This window comes from Aythya fuligula, chromosome 9 (genome assembly GCF_009819795.1).
Source record: "Aythya fuligula isolate bAytFul2 chromosome 9, bAytFul2.pri, whole genome shotgun sequence".
NCBI lineage: Eukaryota > Metazoa > Chordata > Aves > Anseriformes > Anatidae > Aythya > Aythya fuligula.
Genome location: NC_045567.1, coordinates 23,929,876 through 23,952,161, shown reverse-complemented (window position 1 = coordinate 23,952,161; position 22,286 = coordinate 23,929,876).

Genomic DNA, 22,286 nt, shown 5'->3' with positions numbered 1-22,286 from the left:
TATCCTACTGCTCCATGACTGCTGGGCTGGTGGCTCAACTTATTGCCTCTGAGCCATTTCTACAAATTCGGTGTGACACCAAAGAGAATGCTCTATGTTACTTTGATTAACCAAAAGTTTGAAAGTGTCTCTAAATAGTAAATAGGGAAGCAGACTAAGAAGCAGAGGGTTTGGCTGTGTCCATCGCTCGATGTGATGTGACTGCCCCTGTCTAATATGGCATCTATAAAATTGAAGTTCTATCATTTGCTGTTTCTGAAAACAAAGCTGATTTGTAAAAGGTGTGATTCATTCTAATAAAACTTTAGCCAAATATTCAGTGTAACAGACTGAAACAAATAACCTTCATTAGTTAATCGACTGTAAAGAAAATGACATTGATAAACAGCTAGTGGATGGAAAGTTTGACTTTGTCTCATCAATTGGTCAGACCTTTGCCTGATTATAGACACTCAAAGTGCAATTTGCTAAGCCCTTAAGAGTTCAAATGAGACTTGAATAATTTAGTGTTTTGCAAGATTAGTTATTTAGTGCTTAATATGTCTTGAGATTGTATTGTTAGTCATTCAACAAGAAGGAGTATAATTTTCATTCTTGTTCTATACTCTTCAAATTGTGAATTGTGATATAAACTCCGTTCATAGCTCAGTAGAACAGCTCTGAACTGCTGCATAGATTGTAATTGCAATCTGTGCTAAATGAATGCCCATTAGCAGCACTCTTAGACTGTTCTCATTTTTCTCCTTCATATTAATAAGAGGTTAAATTTACTGCAGTCTGCATATTACATTTTACTATCCATGGATAGCATAGTTAAGAAAATTGTTTTGTTCTCTGTAAGTTTTTTCACATTTTTCCTTGTTATTTAGGCATTGTGAGAACTAGAATTGAACATAGCAGAAACGAAATTATGCACAAAACAAGACTTCTCTCAGATAGGAGTCATATACTGTTGGACTAATTGCTCTTTTGTTAGAGCTTATGTTTCTAAAATATTGAACGTTTGGAAGTATCTGTATTCATTCACTTAAAAGAACAAGGATTTTATGTGGATACTTGTTTTGCATCAAAACTTAATTACTAGGAAAATGAAATAGCTGTTTTCCTCAAGAATTTTTCTCTGATGCAGCATCCAAAATAGACGCATGAGGATGCAACAGAGTTTGAATATTAGTTCCTCTAGATAGAACTTCTGTGCAGATTAAAGGACCGACTTAGGTATCATGGACATGAAGTCCAAAACTGTTTGCCAACAGAAATTTGTTTGCTGGCAGCTAGTTTTCAGAATGTGCCTTCTGAGTACCCTGGAACTGCACATTTTACCTTGAAAACTCCTGAGACACCTGAGAGGTAAAGGGGTTTCATTTCTTGCTCATTCACACTGCTCCTCCAAGTCCTCCCACCCTTCTTAGGTCATGTTTTAGGGCTGTCTGGTCTCTCTTGTTGCTCCCTCTGGTGTCTCTCCAGCTGATCCACAGCCACCTTGACCTGCAGCACCAGCTACTCTGGAAGAGGTCTCACCGCCACTGAGAAGCTGATGATTCTGCACCTCACAGCCTACAAGAATTAATTGTTTATGCTCTGGGAACTTGGAAAAATTCTGCTGCCATTCATGTATTTTTGTTTTAAAGAACTACATCTAAGACCAAACTAATTCTGTGAACCAACATCAGATCATTTAAGAACTGATGTTGTTTAGCAATCGAGGTATAGTATAACCAAAATATAACTATTAATGGTAAACAAGCAAGAGAAGAAAGTGGATATATTCATGCAAAACATTTTTTTCTTTCCTGCATAATTTCCTACTTACGAAGCTAGCAGAAATGAAGGATAATTTCACTTATTAATATAATGAAGATCAATGCAATCTCTGAACACAAGGTTGAAAGAACAACATAATTATCCTTCATTTGTTAATGCAAGGAATAGACTGATTTCAATTAGTGTTTTAAATTGGGAAGGCACTGAAGAGAAGTCGGTAACTTTCCTTGTAGCTGAAATTCATTCAATATGATTCTTTTTCTTGCTCATCACTTTAGACAACATCAGTTACTGTAATGGGTAACAGTAGTGTGTCAATGATTAATGTGTTAAACACACTCAGTATAATACAGAAAAATTGCAGAACAGCAGATGGTAACATTTGGATCCCTCCAAAAGCATAAACATTAATTTCTTCCTGGAGCCCCCCATAAGAGGATTCAGGGCTTTTTGGGGGGGGGGGGGGGAAGCAGTGTCTTGGACTCAAGCGGAAGCTGCTAAAGAGCAGCATATTGAAAGCAGATGTCTTCTTAATTTCTTCTTTTGTCTTGCCAAAAAGTCCTATCTGCTGCTGACTATCCAAAAATGCTAAATGAGTACTGCTGTGCCAAGCAGGTGGGCTCTGGGTCTGCCATTCTTCCAGCCACCCGCCAGCTTCTTCCTTGATATGGGCTGCATTGGTCGGCTCCTAAAGGAGAGAGCCTACAGCAGAAAGCTGGAAAAGAAACTTCTGTCCTTTACTCTTTGCCTTTTATTTAACTTTCAATGTTAACATTTTTCTGTTGACAAAAATTAGCTCCTGCACATCATCCCTTGCCATAGCTGGTACTGGATGGGTTTCCCATTACGTTTGGCAACCCTGCTGACTTGCCAGATTCCATGCTCACTTGCTCTTTTTGTCCTGACATGTTTGCATAATAAAAAGTATTCTTGCACAGGGTGGAAGATCCATACCTGGGCACTTCTAGTGTAAAGGGCTAGTTCTTAGTTCTTCAGTTTCTGTGAGGCAGATTCTCTGTTTTGGGATCTGTGCTATGGCTACCCAGGGGATTGAATAAAGTTTGTTTGATTTTCCTTCCTGTTTTCCCTGCAGGAACCAGGAAACTCAAGGTGATAGAAGCCAAAAGGAAAGAGGAGCTCTGACTCATTCACTGCACTGATCAAGATACAGCAGGAGACATCGTCTTCTTCCCAAGTATGATTATTTACTATCTCTTGTAACAAGCTTTTTAAGAAATATGAAGATTTAGCAAGGCCTTGGCCATGAAAAAGAGAATTAAACTCACATAGAATTCTGTATTCCAATATTTACAATGCTGTGAATACCGTTTGTATGTCTGTAAATGTTTATCTCTTTCTGTTTCATTTTTCTCCTAAGGAAAAACTGAGTGCTCTGGTGTTTTTCAGAACAATTCACTAATGTCTTTCCTGCTACTTATGTTTTATTTCTTTCTCATTGGTTTGACAGGTATGGAAATGTAGCACTGATCGCTGACCTTACCTCTACCCATCCATTTAAAATCTGTCCTAGGGTACATTAACTGAAAGTAACAAAATTAACGCTGTTAATTTTTATAATCTTAGCCTAGTCCAAATGTTGTTAATTACCCTTATTATTTTGTCTTTTTCTGCTTAATTGATTGTAACTGAAAGGCATGCTCTATCCTGTCTGCAATCTTTTCTAACTCATCTTCAGTGGTCAAAGAGAGATTAGTCATATTTCAAGTTGATTTGGGACATTCATTGGCAATCGTTTTGGTTGCAGTCTTTCATGATGAAATAGAGTACCTTGCTACTCGTATTGGATCTTGCCACTCCTACAAGGAACTTGTGTATTTATATTCTTAAATGCATTCATCATTTGTGCTTTAGTGATTTCTTCTGTGTTTTCTCCTACTCATTTTCATTAATTGTGTTCAAATCCAAGAATGAATCATGAGAAACTTTCTTCTGTCTATAGTATATAGTACCTCTGCACTATATACAGCAGTACTGCTCCTTAATCCCACATTGAAAGTGCTACCTGCGTATGGGATTTCTTCTTCTGGACAACACTCTTCATCTTGCAAAACTGACAAGCTCATTTTGTTTAATTTTTCCATAGTCTGATCAAAGCTACTTTTTAATGTTTTCTTGGTACATTAGCACTATGAAATTGCTTCTAACAGTATCAGCCAATTAGCAACTCCTTAATCTGCTATATTGTTTGTCAAGGCGGTGTGACAGAATGACAGGCTACCATACTAATTAGCTGGCTTCTGCATAAGTAGAAAATTGCTCTTGTTTGACAAATATTTTAAGTTAAAGAAGTAAGGACCTGGAAGTCTGGAAATAAACTTAGTCATGCAAGGATACATCAAAGAGAACTGCATGGCTCAGGTAATTTGTAATGGGAGGGAGAACCTTTCACCTTTTTGTAATAAATCAGAAAACGTATTGAGTGGAAGGGATGAAATAACTTTTAAAAGCCTTAAATGAGCATAGGGTTCAAAGTATCAGTTCATGAACCTTATTTTTTTACTAGCAGAAGTTGGGCTTACATAGGTTGCTGATGTTTATTTAGTTTGAAAAGCTGCTAACCTGCATGTGTGCATCTGGCCTCCCTTGCCACCCATTTGAGAAAGTACTGTTTTTCTCAAAACTCTGTGCCTCCATGTCTGAAAAGAATAAAGGTTCAGGAGCATCAAGAAGGGAGAGGCGAGCTACAGAATTTCCCTCTCAACATGTCTTCAAAGCTTCAAATAAACCAAAGTCAGCTCCAGCCAGCAATGGCCAGTGTTGCATGGAAAGACGGCTTTGTTCAGGTAGCGGATCTACTCCTAGCCTGAAGTCTTTTCAGACTCTACCTTGGCCTCTGCTCTGGATGCAGGTAAAGAAGGAATTTTTACTGTTGATTGGGAAGGATGCATTACCAAGGACTTTGCAAGCTGAGTACCAGTGAAATAGAATTTTAACTGTAAGACAATTTATGCTCTACAACAATACTTCTTCCTGAGCTCAGGGAAAGATCTGAACTTGTCTCTCACTGCTGACTTTGCAGCAGCTGATCATCCTGCTGTGCTGAGCAGACCTCCTACAATGCAAAGGGGTATCAGACAAAATTGTACCCATGGCTTTTTGATGAAGCCACAGTAGGATTTTGCCTACCTTACATTAGTAAGTTTCTTCATATCCAAATCAGACCCACCAAGGTCTTAACAAAAGTTTCCCAAGGCAATAGGAGGGGAAATTTTGCATCGTTTTACAGTACGCACCATACACAAATTATATATATATATATATACGTAAAACTTTTTAAGCAGACCGTCAGCTTCCTGCATCACTGGGAGACAGTAACTCAGTCTGTAAGAAGGCAATGCCAAATGAGTTGAGTGACAAGAACTGGAAAGCAAAAGATGATTTATGGTGTTTGTTTGTGAATCAAATGACTTTTGTCATCTTTTTGAGGCAAAATGCGGCAAATTCAAAGGTGTTGATCTCTGGTGTTTTCAGCTATTTTCAAACCTTAGTTCCCCAGTAAAAAATTAAAATGAAATCAATCAAAATGGTAGAAACAGTCACTAAAAATTTTGCAAAGTAAATTGAGTAATTTTCAAACTTTATCCACTGCCACCACATATTTAATATTTGGAATAAAACATTGCTAACTGGCCTAATTATGATTAGAAGTGCCTGGTGAAAAAGGAAGACTTCATTTTTAACTTTGTACTCTTGTGAGAGTGCAGCTGAAATGCTGCATTCTCAGCTGAGCCCTTTCAGGGCTGGAAGGATTTGGGAAAGCCAGAAGGTATTCACAGAAGAGCAACAAAAATGATTTAGGGACTAGAGAGATTGATGACTTGATGTGTGAAGAAATATTAAGGGAGCTAAATATGTACAGCTTGCCCATCTAAATGATAGATACAAAAAATGCAAGGAACTTTCTTGAATTGATGATTGATTAGGTGAAATGAATGAAGTGGATGAAAAGAATGATTACCTGCTGGGTTGTAGGAACAGTGATTCTGGATTGCATCAGCAGTATGGGACCAGTATCTCATCTTTGGCAGTGGGGGGGAGCTGATGCTCATGGAGAAAATTAAAAAAAAAAAAAAAAAAGGCAAAGAAATCTCAATTGGGTAATTATAGGTTCATCTGCTCAAGGGAAAAAGTTTATGGTCATCTTAACTACATGAAGAGAATGGATGGGAAGGTGAAAATACTTCGGTCAAAAATAATTCTTACTGAGGCCTTAAAGAGTTAATGAACAGAGGTGCTCTGAAAATATTACTCTTAAAACCTCTATTTTTTATATTATACTGGTAAATGAAATCATAAAAGACCTGATTGCTTGTATGACCACTAAATCCTTAGTTAAATCACCAGAATTGTGGAGTGCAGATCTATCTAATGGGGATTTTTCAATTTTCTCCTTTATGATTCTGTGTATACAGTTAGAACATATTTGGGATAGCAGCTCCTGAAAACTTGCTGTAAAATAGTTCAGTAGACACACAATAAGATTCCAAAGCAAGCTATAACCTTAGCCCAGCATTGGCTGAGATTGCCTCTGAATGTATTTCAGATGCCAAACTTTCAGCTTCTTTGTGGGCTGTTGTTAAATTGTGACATTTGGATCCTTTGATGTTAGTGTCAAAATTCCCAGTGATTTCAGTGAGGACTGCATTTCACATAAAATGAACGAGAAGTTGCCCAAATGAAAAATAAAATAGAAATCCAAGAAGGAGCTCAAAGACTTTTTGCTCCCAGTGGTGAGCTTTTTATTGAAGGTGTTGTGCACAAGTGTCCTTGAGCAGAAAAGCAGAGATAAGCCTCCAACATACGAACGCAGCCGTCAGGCTGTGCAGTGTGCTGACAACTCCTGTCCCATTTTAACTCATCAGTGTTGATGCACGAGTAAAGCAAGGTCAACACTGGGTTTATGAATGGCAATATACAACTGCTTGGGATCTTTTTTTTTTTTTTTTTTTTTTTTTTTAAATCTATAAAAACAAAGGCATTGAAGTCAACTTAAGTTTTGCTTCAAGATTGCAACATTCTGTGACACCGTGTCTCAGAGTGTCAAGACCCCCTGTTGCTTCTGGAGAAGCATATAGAGATGTTGATGGCATCCACCTCATATAAACCTGGGTCCCATCCTTTAGTGGCTTGAATAGTGGAGAAATCAATAATTAACTCCAGCTCTTAGCTGGGGGGCACATTAAAATTTTGTTATTTTCTTTCCTTTCTTTCTTTCTCCTGTGGGTAATCTGAAAGTGCATAAATTAGAGGAATAATATAAAATATGACCAGTAAATGATCACTGGGTTATTCAATATTCTTTTTCAGTTTCTGCTTTCTATTTTCTGTCAATCATATACCATAATAGGCTATTTGTCACCACAGCTATCTGTATACATAAAAGATAAGTAGGCACTGAATATGTGCTTTTAACAATGTTCTGAGCGTTGCCAGTGATATATGATTTTCTTTTATCCCTTCTGTATGTCTCTGTATCAGGGGAGTGTCATTGGGTGTATCCCAGTGGAACAGAAGGATTTTAATCAACTGCTCAGAAAATGAGATATTACACTGGAACAAGAATAGCTGCTTGATAGAAACTCCTCTTTAAAAGTATAATTCTTCAGTGTTCGGTTTTTGTTGCCATTGTCAAGTACTGAATAAAAATGACATTAAAAAAATACCCAACTTTGGGTATTTTTCTCAGAACATAAAAGACAAGATTCATACCAGCAAACAAGAGGCTTCTTGATGCATTCCCTGAGCTGCAAATAGGAATGAGTACACTAAAAGCATTATGAGTTATAACCATGTAAACTGAGTGTGAGCAAGACCTGCTGTACAGAAAAAAAAGATGATTTATGTTGCTAGCATTTACATCATTAGGGTTTAGAAAGAAACTGGAATGAGTTCGGGTATGTCCCAGTTTTCAAGCATCAGAGTTAATGTCAGGCATGCACCCAGCCATGGCTCTTACATGGAACACAAAGCACCATGTCTAGTTGTATCCATAATGCCTATACCTCAGTATGTCATTAAGACAGAACTGTGCTCAGCATCCCTTGGGCCAGCTTTCTAAACATATTTAGGCTCTTTACGATGTAGGCATCAGACTTTTCCTATTTGCAAGCACTATGTCCCTTTGCTTTTAGTGGCAGTTCGCATGCAATATATTTTTGATCCGTAGAGGTAAAAATCCTGTAAGATACCTACTGAAATACTTGAATAACTTTAAAACCTGACTCTTAGTAGGGACTGAATGAGTCACCCTAACCGAACTCAGCTGATCCTGAGCTAGAAGAAATGAGTAATGTCTGGGCAGCCCTGGGGGCTGTGCTGAGCAGGAGGGCAGCTCTGGGGGGTGGAGGGCCTCTGAGCCCTGATAAAGGGGATGTTCCCAACACAGGACTGGGGACCTGGCTCCTTTCTGCCTCAGAGTGTATGGCTTCTCTTCACATATTTTTGGTGTCTGTTTTCCCCTATTGTCCTCCATATATTTTTTTCTTAGTGCATTTTGAATGTTTTTGCATTTTAAAGCTCTTAATTCTCACCCAGCTGTTACCTCAGCCCTCTTCAGCTTGTACCAGCAGGAAGAGTTCATGCTTTGCCTTTTCACATGCATAAGCTCTTGCATGGCTTTAAAGCTTACTCACAGCTAGCCCGCAGCTCCTTTTTACATCCCGTGCTTTTTTCTTTTCATGGGCTGAAGGGCTGAGCTGTCCAGGAGATGTGAAGCAGCTTTCCCCTGGGATGGTGGCCAAGAGCTGTGGCAGATGGGCAAGAGGCAAGATCCCTCTGCTGCCAGACCTTCTCCTATGGGTGCTGCCACCCTCAGGAGTCTCCCAGGGAAATGAAGCTGGGGGGTGAGGGGGCTTAGGAATTGTGAAACCTCATTCAGTTTTGGCCAGAACCTCACCCATTGTGCGATGCTCACACTTGCTAACAAGCTTGCTCTCTGAGTTCCCACCAGCAAAATAATCTGTTTCAGGTATCTCCATGGAGACTGATCCTTGGGAGGTCCTGATTTGCAGTAGAAACACATTTTGGTGTACAGCCCATACAGTGTGACCAAACCTAATTTGGCTTCTGAAGGTGAGTGTGGCATTGGTGCCTAGTATCTGTACGAAACACAGGGCAAATAGCAATAGTTGTGTTGGAGAGGAAAAAAACTGACTCCACCAAGGACTGGCATAACTCCAGTGCTTCTGGAGATGGTCCCATACTTTACTTTGTCCTGATTTTATGGCAGTTGTACACAGTTCCTCCAGTTCTCTGTCTCTGGCTCCCACTGCCTGTATTCGAGCTGCAGCATTTTGTGTGTATTTGTGCCACTGGATGGCTCCAAATGCTGAAAATAGCAGGAAGCGTTTTTCAAAATTAAGACCATTTATCATAAGGTTGACTACAGTGGCGCAGGGGAGACCGAAAGCCAGGTATTGAAAGAAAGCATGAAAGTACACCTTTACCAAGTGAAAATGGGATGCAATGCACTAGTTGGATAGGCAGAAGCAAAGCCAAAAGAGGTCTAGAAAAGGTTGCTAGGAAGAAAAAACAGGATCATTGGTAGATTTTCACTGCAAATTGAAAAGGAGAGTAATTATGTACATCAAGGAGAAGCTGATGTACTTGGCTAATGTATTTGCTGCCTTTAATAAGATTGATGAGTGAGGCTTGCAGGACGGTTGAGACTGAGATGGGTAAGGGAGAGGTGGAAAGCTGTAAGGGGTGGTGGTTCGTAAATCAGCCAGCCTAGAAGTTATGACCCTCTAGTACAAAGGGAGCTGACTCAGGGTGTTGCAGAGCTGCTGACAATCATTTCTGATGGTTTTTGGTAGTCAGACGAGATCCTTATGTCTTATATCAGGAAAAAACCTGCAAAACTGATGATAACTTTAACAAAGAAAAAAAAAGACAAAAACAAAAGAAACAAAAGCAACAACAACAAAAAAACACCCACCCTATGCAAACTCAGTTTATATGTCAGCTTAGTTAGTTAGCTAGAATGACTAGATATCTCTGGTTAATTATATCTACTTATGGATAAAGCAAAGTCTCTCACTTAAGCCTTAGGTAACTGAAGTGACAAAGCACATAGCCTGTGGTCTTTGAAAAATAAGACACGTTTTTGTTTGTTTTTGAGGAAGGTGGGTAAGTAACTGCTGCCCTTAGACTGCTATAACCCACCCACATGCCTCTGATTTACAAGGGTTTTAGAGGTTAATTTAGTCTGGCATTGAGGAAAAAGAAAAAGTGGTCTTATAGTGAGAACATGTGTCCAGTGGTCAGTCTCTCTCCTGAATACAAAACATCTCAGCCTTTTAGGCTCTTGGAAATTAGCTTGGTGAAATCACTGCATTAGGCTGCTGGCATCATTTGTGTATTAAATGGTTAAAAGCAGGTTTTCTTCTATGCTTTCCAGCATTCAGAGAGTAATGAGTATACTCCAGTCATAATCAACTTATGGGTTCAGGTGAACAAAGACGACCAACGTCATTGAGCTCCAGAGAAAACAGGGTGTTTGTTCCTTCAGCTTAACCAAAGCTGAAGTTATGCCCTCTATTTCTTCCTCTATTTGTATGAGGAGGAGAGGTCACTGTGTGACAAACAAATGTGTGAGTAGCTCAGAGAGGTGTTTCAATAGTTGATCTTGGCCCAGGACATCTCTCTTTTACTGTCACTGCAGCGTTCTTCATGAGAGTTATGAACTCAATTTTTTTTCCCCTTGAGTAATAGGTAGGACAAAAGCAGAAGGTGAACTCTGGGATATAATAGTTGAATTTTGTTTACTTCCCTGCAAGAAGCAGACAAGCTTCAGGTGGTTCTGTTTGCTCCTGATAAGTGTGTGAAGTTTTTGATGCGTGAGCCCAAAAACCTGGGTTTGGATCCCAGAAGAACGGGCTCTTGTTTCCATGAATAATGCACCTTTTGTATTTAAGGATGTTGACAATGCTGTTACTAATTTGGAGTTGGTTCTTCCAGCTGAAGCTTAACCAGAGAGACAAAAAGATCCCTTGCAATACAGATTAAACTTCAGGCCAGTAACTTCTGGTTCAGATGTAGTTCAAATTCCATTATTTGGTCTGGTCTCCTTTTAGCACAATTTGTTAAATTATTTGCATTTTCTCTTACCCAGATGTTTTGAACAATATCCTTGAGCTGTTTTCCTCTTCTTGCTAACTGTCCAATATTTCTAGCTGCCTTCTGGCTGTGGAAGGAAACTTTTCCCTTTTAATTAAATCACTGAGATCCTAACTGAGGGCTATTACCTCAGAAGGAATTTGTTTTCTGTGAGTCAAGATGGTGGCAAGTGTGACAAAAGTCTAAGCAGGTTATTAGAGACCCAAATCCTAGATTATTTTTGCTTCCCAGAAAGCCAAGAGGAATTGCTCTTTGGGAAGCAAATGCCTGTGGGGCACCGTGGTGCAATGTAGAACAGTTTCCAGCTTTGTTTGGGGCAACGGGACTGGACTTGGTCTTCAGCTGAGGCTTTTTGCTGTCTTTCCCCTGCTGCCTGGGAGTCAGCGCAGCCTGTGCTTAATAAAGGTAGTGCAACAAATCCCGAGGCTTTCAAGGATAATAAGAAAACAAAGATATATCCAAGCATAACGACATCATGTCTTTCATTTCAATGTTTTTGGAGAACCATCTATCTCTTTTTTTAAGTTAGTTTAATTTTATCTTCATTAATTGCCATGACTTCTATCTCAGTGAAAGGAATATAGGCAAAAAATTAAATTGAATTATCACTTAGATGGTAGATTGTCCTAGCAGTATCTCAGATAGGCTTGAAACATTTCATAGCAGTGTGTCTCATTCAGTGATTCTGTTTCTTGTGAAGCAACACTTTTCATTTCCTAATGTGATGAATGGCATGAAATAGTGTAATGCAATCTGAACGTTTAATTCAAAACAGATTACTCTTCTATCTAATCAGCACCCAGGAGCACGTAAATCTGTGTGTACCTGATCAGAATTAATTTCATTTGAATGGAAATGTGCCCTAGAGAAGCTCCTCTATTTGTCAGGGAAGCATGATAAGCAATAACAGAAAGACAAAGAAAAACTGGTTTCCAAATAAGGTTTACCATTTTGTCTTAAGTTAATTTTATGATCCTAATTAATATATGTATAAAATTTATCATTCAGTAAGATTTATGGCAAGCTGGTGATAAAACAATCCAGAACAAAGAGCAAAAATTTCTGCAAACGTGGGACCTCAGATCTTGGTACTGCTAAAGCAGATAAAGGTATATCCTCTTGAGGAAAACGGAGTGCCCATTGTGTAGGATAATGAAGGCAGTATCATGTATGGAATAAGGCACGGGTCAAGTGCTAAAGACCTTGGCACAGTCAATCTCTTCTTGGAGAGACCTTGGCCATGCTAAGGCCATGCTGCCTGATTTGAGAAGCCAGCCTGATTTTGCTGTGGAAATACTTGGAGCAGGGCTAGATGATCTCCAGAGGCACCATTCAGCTGAAATTATTGAATGACTTGGGTCAAGATGCTTACACTGTGTAAGTGACCAGCCATGTGCAAATATTCTTGTGTTAGTCAAATATATTGAAGGAAACTCTTTTGATGGGACATACATGCTAAAAGAGAAGTCCTGAGGTTATCCATGCAAATTACCAAATAATGTGATCACCTCTTAGCTAGGAAGAAAACTTCCCATGTCAATGATATTTATTTTACATTTTTTCAGAAGATTCTTTAAAACTATGAGGTAAATGGTATATGATGCTATCTTTCTTTCTTATTTTTGGTGAAAAAAAATTCTAGTCCAGTTTCATGAAAAACAGATAAAGAGGGATGAAGTACTACACAGAGCATTTTAATGGAATTCAATGTGCCTGTAAAAGAAAAGGACGTGAACAGCATCAATATACAAGGGAGTTGATTGCAAACCAAGAGAACCAGAGAAAAGATGAGAACTGGTAGAGTGTCAGTGTTTGTACAGCTAAAGAAGAGATTTGCTCTAACTATGTGCAAATAGAAATTGTGGGTTTTCATGAGTCATTTGAGTATAAGTTTAAGGACTGGCTTGATGAAGATGAGCAAGTCATTGTGTGTTAGTATAAATGAAGTTTGAAGAGGGCTTCAGGCCAGATGGCAGTTTTCTGGAAGTTCTACAAAGTACATAGCTGAGATTTGCACTGTTTTAGAAACTCTGTATGTAATGACCACAGTGAGCTAATGTTTGTGGTATGTGTGTTTCTAGCACTGTGGTAAGTTGTTTGAAAAAGTATTTAACTTGGACACCTTCTCTTTGAAGAATATCATGGACAGAAAAAAAAGCTAAAAACAAAAACAAACAAACAAAACCCCTACCATATATATGGGAAAAAGGAAAGTTACTCAGCCTCAAAGAAAAGCTATATTCTTCAAAAAATCACAAAATGAAGAGTTGTGGGTTTGGGGAGAAGGTTTATTTTTTGTCTGAAGTATATCCAGAGAGTAATTTTACAGCTTTTGCTGTGAATCTCCAGGCAGACCAAACAAACATTTATTAAATAACATCAGGTACTGTCCCACTCCTGGCATGATATCAGTGGGACTGGATCAAACCACGCAGACAACACTCTTGGGTTATTAAGATATTCCTTGCATATTGCAGGCAGACATGAGACTGATGTGTGTTAAGTTTGGAAACCATATGAGAAAAGTCAGAGTGGTGCTAAACTGAGCTTGTGAGGCCCGTTGAAGTAGAAGATGGACATAACTGAGCTCGGTGGTGTGCTGGCCGTGTTCAGACAGCATTTTCTTTGTTTGTGTTGTCCTGTAAACAAGTGGAAAAAACCCGAGATCTCAATGGCAGACTCAATTTCCTGTCTAACACAGGGTGGCCGAGGTGTTTGAAGTGTTCTTTGCTCTTCTCCAAACCCTATAGACCTATAAGCATCAGTAATGCTAACAGAGGCCAGAAAATAAATGGTTAGTGTGGCCTGAGGTGGTGTACAGCAAGGTGTTGGGCATGCCCTGCTGTGAAGGGTTTTGTTGCTGCACAGCTCTTTGCCCTGGCTGATGCCAGCCAGGAGCCAGCATAAAGCATCGCTTTTAAGCAAACTCAAGTCAGTGTGAGATTGCAGCTAGCAAAGTCCTGCCGGGTCCATGGGAGCCAAAACTCTTCAGCGCTGAAGATACTGAAACTGCAGCAACATTCATTTCACCCTTCACAGAGTTCATCATTACTGTACATGTATTCCCTCAGCAGGAGACAATAGCAGCCAAAAGTAAAATAATTGTTTCTCCTTGTAGAGGAATGCTCCAAGAAAGGGCCCTAGGGACTATTCTAAGCAAGGCCAATTTTTTCAGCCATATCTAGAAAGAGTAGTACCATCTGCTTTTATCACATAATTTACACAACGCTTAACCAGAGACCGAGCATAAGAAAACCTGCTGCCCCCCTCCTGGGAAGCCGTGTCTCTTAACGAGGATTGGTGACCCCGCTAGTCCAATTTGGTTTGAAATTACTGCTCCAATATTGGAAATTCTCTGCACAAGGAAGCAATGTACAATGGCATAAGTAGCAGAAGTTACTTTTTTTTTTTTTTTTTTTTTTTTTTATCGAGTTCTTGTTTTTTCCCCTAATCTATAAAAGTATCTTTCATTTAAGAGAGGAAACATGATATACGTGTAAGTAAAGAAAATGGATGCAAAGCTAGGTCATAGAGTTTTGTGACTTGGGGCAGCAATACAATACCTTTTATTACTTGTTGCATACTAAAAGATACTTCTGAAATAATAGTTGACTTTAATGTGAAGCATACAAATCATTGAACTGATAGCAAAATCCAGACTTCCGGGCAAGAGATAAAGTATCTCATTTAAATTGATTGCACCTACCTACAGGACACAGAGATGCAAAGAGAAATGAGCAGAAAGGCGATGGAAGATAGCAGGAGACACCTGGACTACACACAGATTGATGGCAAAGGTTTTGTAAGAACACAAATGTAAAATGGACAAATACCATCCCAGCCTGTTATCTCACCTAAGGCACAGAAAGATTTGCCTGCAAATGTACAACGGTAGCTAGTTATTTCAGTGACAAATACTTTGTACTCGAGCTGGCTCACAGAAACTGTGCCCTCATGTATTTCACATGACTTTTGTGGGCTATGATGAGGAAAGTGAGGCCATCAAAACTGACAGTCGAAAAGTCATTTAGGCTTCCAAAGCCGTACAAAAACTGGTGCAAAATGGAAATCTGAAGTGCTGGTGATGTGCACAAAATCATAGCAGCTCAAAGGCATCAGAGAGGAGAGCTGAAATACCTGCGAGTCCTCTGCGGGCACTTGGTCTAAGAGTAAGTCAGAAAATAGGGATCTATGCTGGTTTTCTAGGCAGCGTGGACGAGTTAGCCTGCATACACAGAAGACCTGGCCATGCAGTGTTCCTGTTGTCCAATTGCTGGGTCTCATAAAACCAAGAAATCTGGGGTTTCTGTGTCACTTTAAGCATATGATCACTGGTTTTGGGAGGTTATGGTATTTGTGAATGTAACAATGTTTGGTCAATATTGCACAAAGTCAGTGGCTTTAACCAGTTACACATTTAGCTGGTCAGACTCTTTCCAGTGCATTTTTGCAAATCATCAGTCTCCGAGCAATGGTGTGAGTGAAGTCTTGTGCACGAGGAATTGGGGTGGCTGGTGCTGTTATTGCTCCTTTTTTTGGGGGTGGAGGAGTTGTTATAGGTCAGCTACCAGCTCAGCTATGCACATTGCTTTCATACCCGTGTCACTGGGACTAAACATGTGCACACCGACTGAAATAATCTAGCTCAAAAACTTGATTTTCCTCAGGTTTTGGCTTCCTCGCTCTTTCAAAGTGACGGCTGGAGCCCCAGGCTGGAAAAGCCAGCAGAGTGCTTTAGACAGACCTATTTACCAGGATGCGGAGGCATTGTGAGAAACTCTCCACCTGGACCCTAGTCAATACTGCTTGATCCTCGCTGGCATGTCCTAAGGTATTTCTTTGCGGAGCTCTATTCAAGGTGTCTATTTCCAGTCTCTTAACCTTTCACAGCACATACTTTTTTAATAACAAAGCTGGAAAGAAAAGGGATCTTTTTACTATAAAGGTCACAAATCAATGTTTTATTTTAACAGGTTTGTCATTCCTTTGTTGAGGCTTTATTTAGCAAAAGTCATTGCCAGCCCAGCAGCACATAAGAAGGAAAGAACCAAGGCAGTGAAATTACAGCACATATTGCCAAATGACTCTTTAATTAGGAAGTAAGTGTTTTTTCTGTTCCCGTAACCTCTGGCATTCAGGGCTGGTGAACAGCCAAGGGAAAGTGGCATATGGAGAAGAAGAATGTGGCATTCATGAAAGGCAAGATTAAGTGTCCAAGGCAAGGCAAGTCTCCCGATAAGGTCTGCACGTGCCTGTCCTCACCCCACCATCACCTCTCTCGTGTCCCCACATGGGGAGGCACCCCCATGAGATGAAGAGCCATAAGGTGTCCCTAAACAACACGGGCCTGATTTCAGTGTATTAAAAAGTGTTCAGTCAGATAATTACCCTTAATAATTAATTCTTTTTCATGATCAGCTTAGATGGCAATGGCGCAGAAAAAGCAAATCGCTTGGTGTTTGCAATCTGCCACTCGCTCGCAGCCCATTCGGCACCTGGTGATTCAGCACATCTGTGTCTACCAAGAACTGATAGAGATGACAAAGCAGCTGTTTCTGGAAAAATTGTTTACCTACTCCTACCTTTTCTAGTCACTTTTCTTAATGTACAATCAGTCTTGATAAACAAAAGTCACTTAACAGCCCCCGCAGTCTGATATGCTGTCTGAATTTTACTGCAACTTCACCAATAAGTTGCAATCTGCTTTTTTATTTTTAAGATAGAAATATATATATTTTTAATTTTAAATATATATATATATATATATTTAATTAAGATACATGAGACCCATGACTTAATGAATTTCTGTAACTAAGAAATAAATTGCAGTCTAAATTTAAACAAATGCTTCTTCAATGCCTGGCCTTGCAGACCTTCCTAAATGTAGGTGGAACTTGCTGTCTTCTGTTTGCCAAAGGTAATGACACCTTGCTTTTTCATCCCCTGGGGACTTTCACCCTGCTTTATCTTCAGCGCTTCAGTTCTGCATCTCTCAAATCACAGCTAGGCACCGCTATTTGTTTGGCTTCCTGCTGACACTGAAGTTGTCTCCTTGTATTAGTAAGCACACTCATGTTTGCAGAGTTGGGTTGTTTGGATGCTTTTCCTCACTAACAGTTTTCTTTTAAGCTAGAAATATCTTAAACCTGAATTAACACAGCCTATTGGTCTCAAGTACAGTGTGCTAAGTTGACAGTTTCAACAAATTTTCAATAAATTCTTGCTTTCTAGGTTTGTAGCTGCCACTGAGAAGGCTGGGGATGAACCAAGCCAGGCCTGGAAGGAAAACCTTTTACCACAGCCAGTATGTTGGGTAACTATGCTCTGAGGACCAGGGGAATTAATTGTGTAATTGCCAGGATTAGTGAGGTAAGTTGATGATAATGGACTTGTTAAGAGGACAGTTTGTATCAGGTTAGATAAATTACCTCTTGGTGGTAGGAAGCAGTCCTTGTTCTGTCTGAGGAGTGGAGCCCACCCTCAACTCCCCCCAGGTCTTCCTGTAGTTCTCAGTACAATACAGAGATAGTTGTGTAAGAAATAATTCAGAAGTTACAGAGCTACACCTGCATATTGCTCTGTAATAACTGTTATAGAAGAAGCAGAAAAAGAACAAATCATTTTTTTCAACCCTCTGCTGTTCTCGGTGTATATTATTTAAAATTTTATTTATAAGGGGTCTTTGTGGAAAAAGCATTTTTATGCTGTTGGCGATGGCTCTGTTATAATGGCAGTGTGACATAGTCCGCACAGGCTGCTGCTTAATTATTTTTCCTGGTGGCTCAAACTTTATTTTACATGCTTTGCATTTAATTTTTCTTCATTTTTTTTCATTTTCTTTTGATTTTTCCTCTCTTTTCTCAGAAAAAGCTTTTCCATTTTACAGCAGCAGCCATCTGACAAAACAAAGCGCATGGTGCATCAAAGATGTAGGTTGTCCCTTCAGTTTTAAAAATCAAGGGGAAAGCAGAGTTCTTTCATTTCTTCCTTCTCTTCCTTGTCTGCTTAGCTGAGACGAGATCAAACAATCCTGTTTTATGAGTGATAGAACAAGCTACATGCCTGTCTCGCAGCATCCCAGCTGTAGAGACTGAATCAACTGTTTTGGAGGCTATTTAATTATGTCAGCACTCAGCACATTCAAAAATGCTCCAGATGTGCTCTTGCAATGAGATTGCTTGCAGAATCAGCTTTAAATTATCGTTCTTTCTGGAAGGCAAATGCTTCTAGCGGTATAACTCCCATTAATGAAAATGAAAAATATTTTCATAAGCGAGGGATAAAATAGAGGATTTCAAATACTAGTTGAATGACCATATTTTTAAAAAAATTTTCATCCAATAGGATGTTCACACCTAGCACACATGTACATCTGCCATTACCATCAATATAAGATCCAAAAAGTATGACACCTCAAAATGTCCTGGAGTTTGTATGTGAAGCACATTTACTTAAAAACAGAATTACACTTGCCAAGGCTTGAGCATCTCATAAAGGTGAAGTATATACAGGGTTTTTTTATTAATCTAAGCTATGATCTGAGTAGTAAATTCAGGAAAACAGGCTTTTTGGGGTAGGGTGAAATTTAGCTTTTGAATTATCTTGCTTTTTAGTGCCTTTCACCAACTTTGTATTTTGAGCCAGGCCCTGTAGTGTTAGTTTTGTTGGTAGAAAATTGCTGCCTTGTGTCTTGGTGCAGCTGAGGATGTTCCTTGCTCTGACTTTTGTGTCTGCTAATGGGGCAGCTGATCTCTTCATTTGCTGCAGCAGCTTTCAAGCAAACTGACAAGCAAAGACTGTTTTGGGGCTAGAAATTAAAGGTCATGATGGTCATCTCTATCATCACCTTTCATAGTAAGTACTGAAAGCTGGATCTTGAACTTTAAGCACTGCCAGGGATCAGGCTGCCCATTGCTTCACATCTTGAGATGCATAGTCCTGTCTTCATACAGGATCTTAAAGCTTGGGGAATGTGGAGTATGTTGTTGCTAAATAAAATTGTTGTTATTAAAGGCAAGCAATAAAGGCAATCATACCTGTTTAGGACACTGCACAAATGCAAAATTTAATATTTAGGATCTTTCCTAGTCCCTGTGCTCATGAAGATTCTCCAGATACTCTGTGAAATGCCCCCCTACACCTTTCCTAGTCTGACCAACTTCTTCTGGTGTCTGATCAACTTCTTCTGGTCCAAGAAGCTCACTGGAGAGGCTGCTGGTGCCTATCTCCTGGGAGCTGGGAAGGGACTGACTACCAGCTATAGTAATTGGTAGCTGTATTGAGATGAATATGAGTATTGTGACTATTGAAATTGTATGAAAACTCTGCAGAAAAGTGCCTTTCTAATCCCCTGTGCAATCTACAGTTGCTTCTGGTTTAGTCTCTCTAAGTGACTGAGCAGGCTGGAGCTGGCTCTGGGTGTCCACCACAGCTCATGCACCCACCCCGAAATATCCCGCAGCCATCAAGCAGCTCCTTGCTGTTGGAAGCAGAAAGCATGTCTGCTTCAGTGGTTCTTGGGAAGATGAGCTGCTGGGAAGTAATGCACAATGTCCTTTGGGAATGAAAAATTGAAGCATTTGGGGAAAAAATCAAGATGAAATATTTCAACATCTTCCATTTCTTCAGTACAACAGATCCAATTTCCAATTCTAGCCAGGTACTTCATGAGCTTCATTGACTCCCAAAGTGCATGTATTTTTCTGTGAAATGATATTTGAAGAACGCCTTAGCCCAGCTCTGTGATTCAGGGATGTTTTCTCTCCCTCCTGCCCATCCTGTTCCTGCCCCAAGCAAGGCAGAGCTGCTGGCGGAGGTGAGCAAGGCTGGAGCACAGCAGTGTCTGGGGGCTACTGAGCACAAACTCCATGGTGCTTTGTTCCGTTTCTGCATCTCTCACTCCCTGCTGGATTGCCACCCTTCTGACTCAAACCTTACTGAAAATTTATTCACCTACAGATATGCTGAATTTGTGTAGTTTTTCCATGAAAATGGGAAAAATTAGGGTTTATGAAAAAATGCATATCTGTATTTAGCCATCATAACATGGTTATTTCATTCTTCTTCACTAATTAAACAAAATTCCCAATGTGGCTGCTATTAGGGATGGAGGGCTGTAGGTGAAACATGTTTTGCTCTGCCCGTTGTTCATTTTGCCCACGTAGTTGCAGGCAGGCATTGACCCAATACTCTCAGCCTCCCTTCCTCTTTCCCCTATTCCTAAATTCTCTGGTCTCACAACAGAAATAATCTACAAAAGCTCCCCTGAAAGGGGTTCTAGTTATACTTTAGGCATGTTTTTCACTGTTTTGTTTCACTCCAATCCATCATGAGCTCTTACCCTGTTCTCCTGCAGCCTCCAGTGAAAACAAAATCCATGGGAGCACTGGCAGTGTGCTGCACTGGGGGGGGGGCTTCTGGTAACGGGTTACAACTGCTGGCATAAATATATCACATTATTATTTTTTTGTCATTGTTTGGGGCTAGATAAAAAAGAGGAAGGGCAGTCTCCTTTCTGAAGTTGGCTTGAATGCCAGATGGGTTTGCAAAACCAATAAATACAATGTTTTCATCAGCTGGCTTCCCAATGAGCCTGCCAAGTCCAGTGCTCCCCATGAGGTGACAGCTTCTCCTGGAGCAGGAGTGGGTAGTGGGGCTCGGGTAAGGCTAATATTTTTCAAGCAGTGAAACTAAGGGTAAGGCTAATATGTTTTCAAGCAATGCAGTCCTAACTGCTCAAAAGTTCCGTGACAGTGAGTCAAGTGCTATCTTGTGAATGTCCTCCCCCCGAAAAAGGAAAACTGGGAGATTTCCGGAGACCTAAATGGGAGATGAACACCCTGTTGCTGTCACCTTTCAGTAGTAGATAATTATTTGATTTCTGGTTTTTGTGTGTCAGTCTTCCCATAGAAAACCACTGGAAAAATTGAGTTCCACTTATTATTATTATTTAAATATTATATATTAATAATAATTTTTAAATATGTGTAAATAGTGAATTACTTTATGCAATGTCTTTGAGATTATAAAAGTGCAGTAGCTAAACAATCTGCATGTCACCATTTCTAGGAAGACATAAAAGCTTGCTAGGCTATTGATGGGATAAAAAACTCTGTTTATGATATGTTGCAATGCTGATAGCTGTATAGATTGAGCTTAATATGCCTGAATTCTTAGGTGGGACATGGAATTCTTTGAAAAGACAAAAGGCTGACAGCTTTTCCCCACTTACATAGTCACTGTCTATAGGCTAAACTTGTCTCCAGGCTTCTCTCTTGTTCTGGCAGGTATATATGTAGTCCCATGCTTTGAACACAATTGTTCATCTTCTGTGGGATATGAATTTAGGAAGAGATCTCCAAGTCCCTAGAGTCTCAGGTAGAAATCAGACCACATGAAATATAAACAGCTGAGAATTTACTCTCTGTGGCTGAAAATTCAAGCCTGTCATTTCTGTGAAGACTTCTAATTTGTGTGTGTGATTAAAGATGCTCAGCCAGCCCTTCTGAAGGCGCTTAAACTAATAAACTCTGTTTCTTACTCAAAGCACAAAACTGACAACATCAATTTTGAAGAGACAGGGAAGGAGTAAGTTTGAGTATTGCTAGGAAAATATTCTTCAGTGATGAAATCTTGTATGCCAAGTTTTAGCTTAAAGCAAATGCTAAGGACATAGATGACCCTGTAGAAAATGTTCCTTAAAACGCCAGTGTTGACAAACTGACTTTCATAAGTACTTAGGATTGGCCCTGGGAGTTTAACCATTATCTTCGGTGGGAATAGATTCAGATCAGTACAGAGAGCCTACGTGGAGCCCAATTGACTTCAGTGGTTACTGCACAGGAAGAATTGCAGTTTAGACAGATAATAAACTGTCTGCAATGGGGACTGTTACAGTAATGTGTTGCCTGTAGATGTTTCTCAGATCTTTTTGGCACAAAAGACAAGTATTTCACAAAAGAGCATAAAATAAGCTCTAATTGAGAGTGCTTTCTAAAAATGTGATATGTATAATAAATGATTACTGAAAGAATAAAGATGTTTAAAATTATTCAAAGCAACTTTGCTTTAGAGAGATTTCTGTGTGAACTGATGTTATGAAATAAGTGATATAAAATCTGCTGCAGATAGATTGTAGTAAGTTACGGCATAACACTTTCTGATTCTTTAAGTACTATAAAAGTGTCCTAAGTATAAATAGGCTTACAATTTCTCTGGATCATTCTTGATGCTTGAATAATCTGTTTTAGCAGAGCCTCTGCCAGGCGCAAGCACACATAGCTCCCATGGATTTTCTTCTGCATCTAGCAGTGGCCATGCTTTTTTTGGATTGTTTTCCTTTCTGAAAAATTAAATCTAATTATGTAAATACAAGTTATACTTGT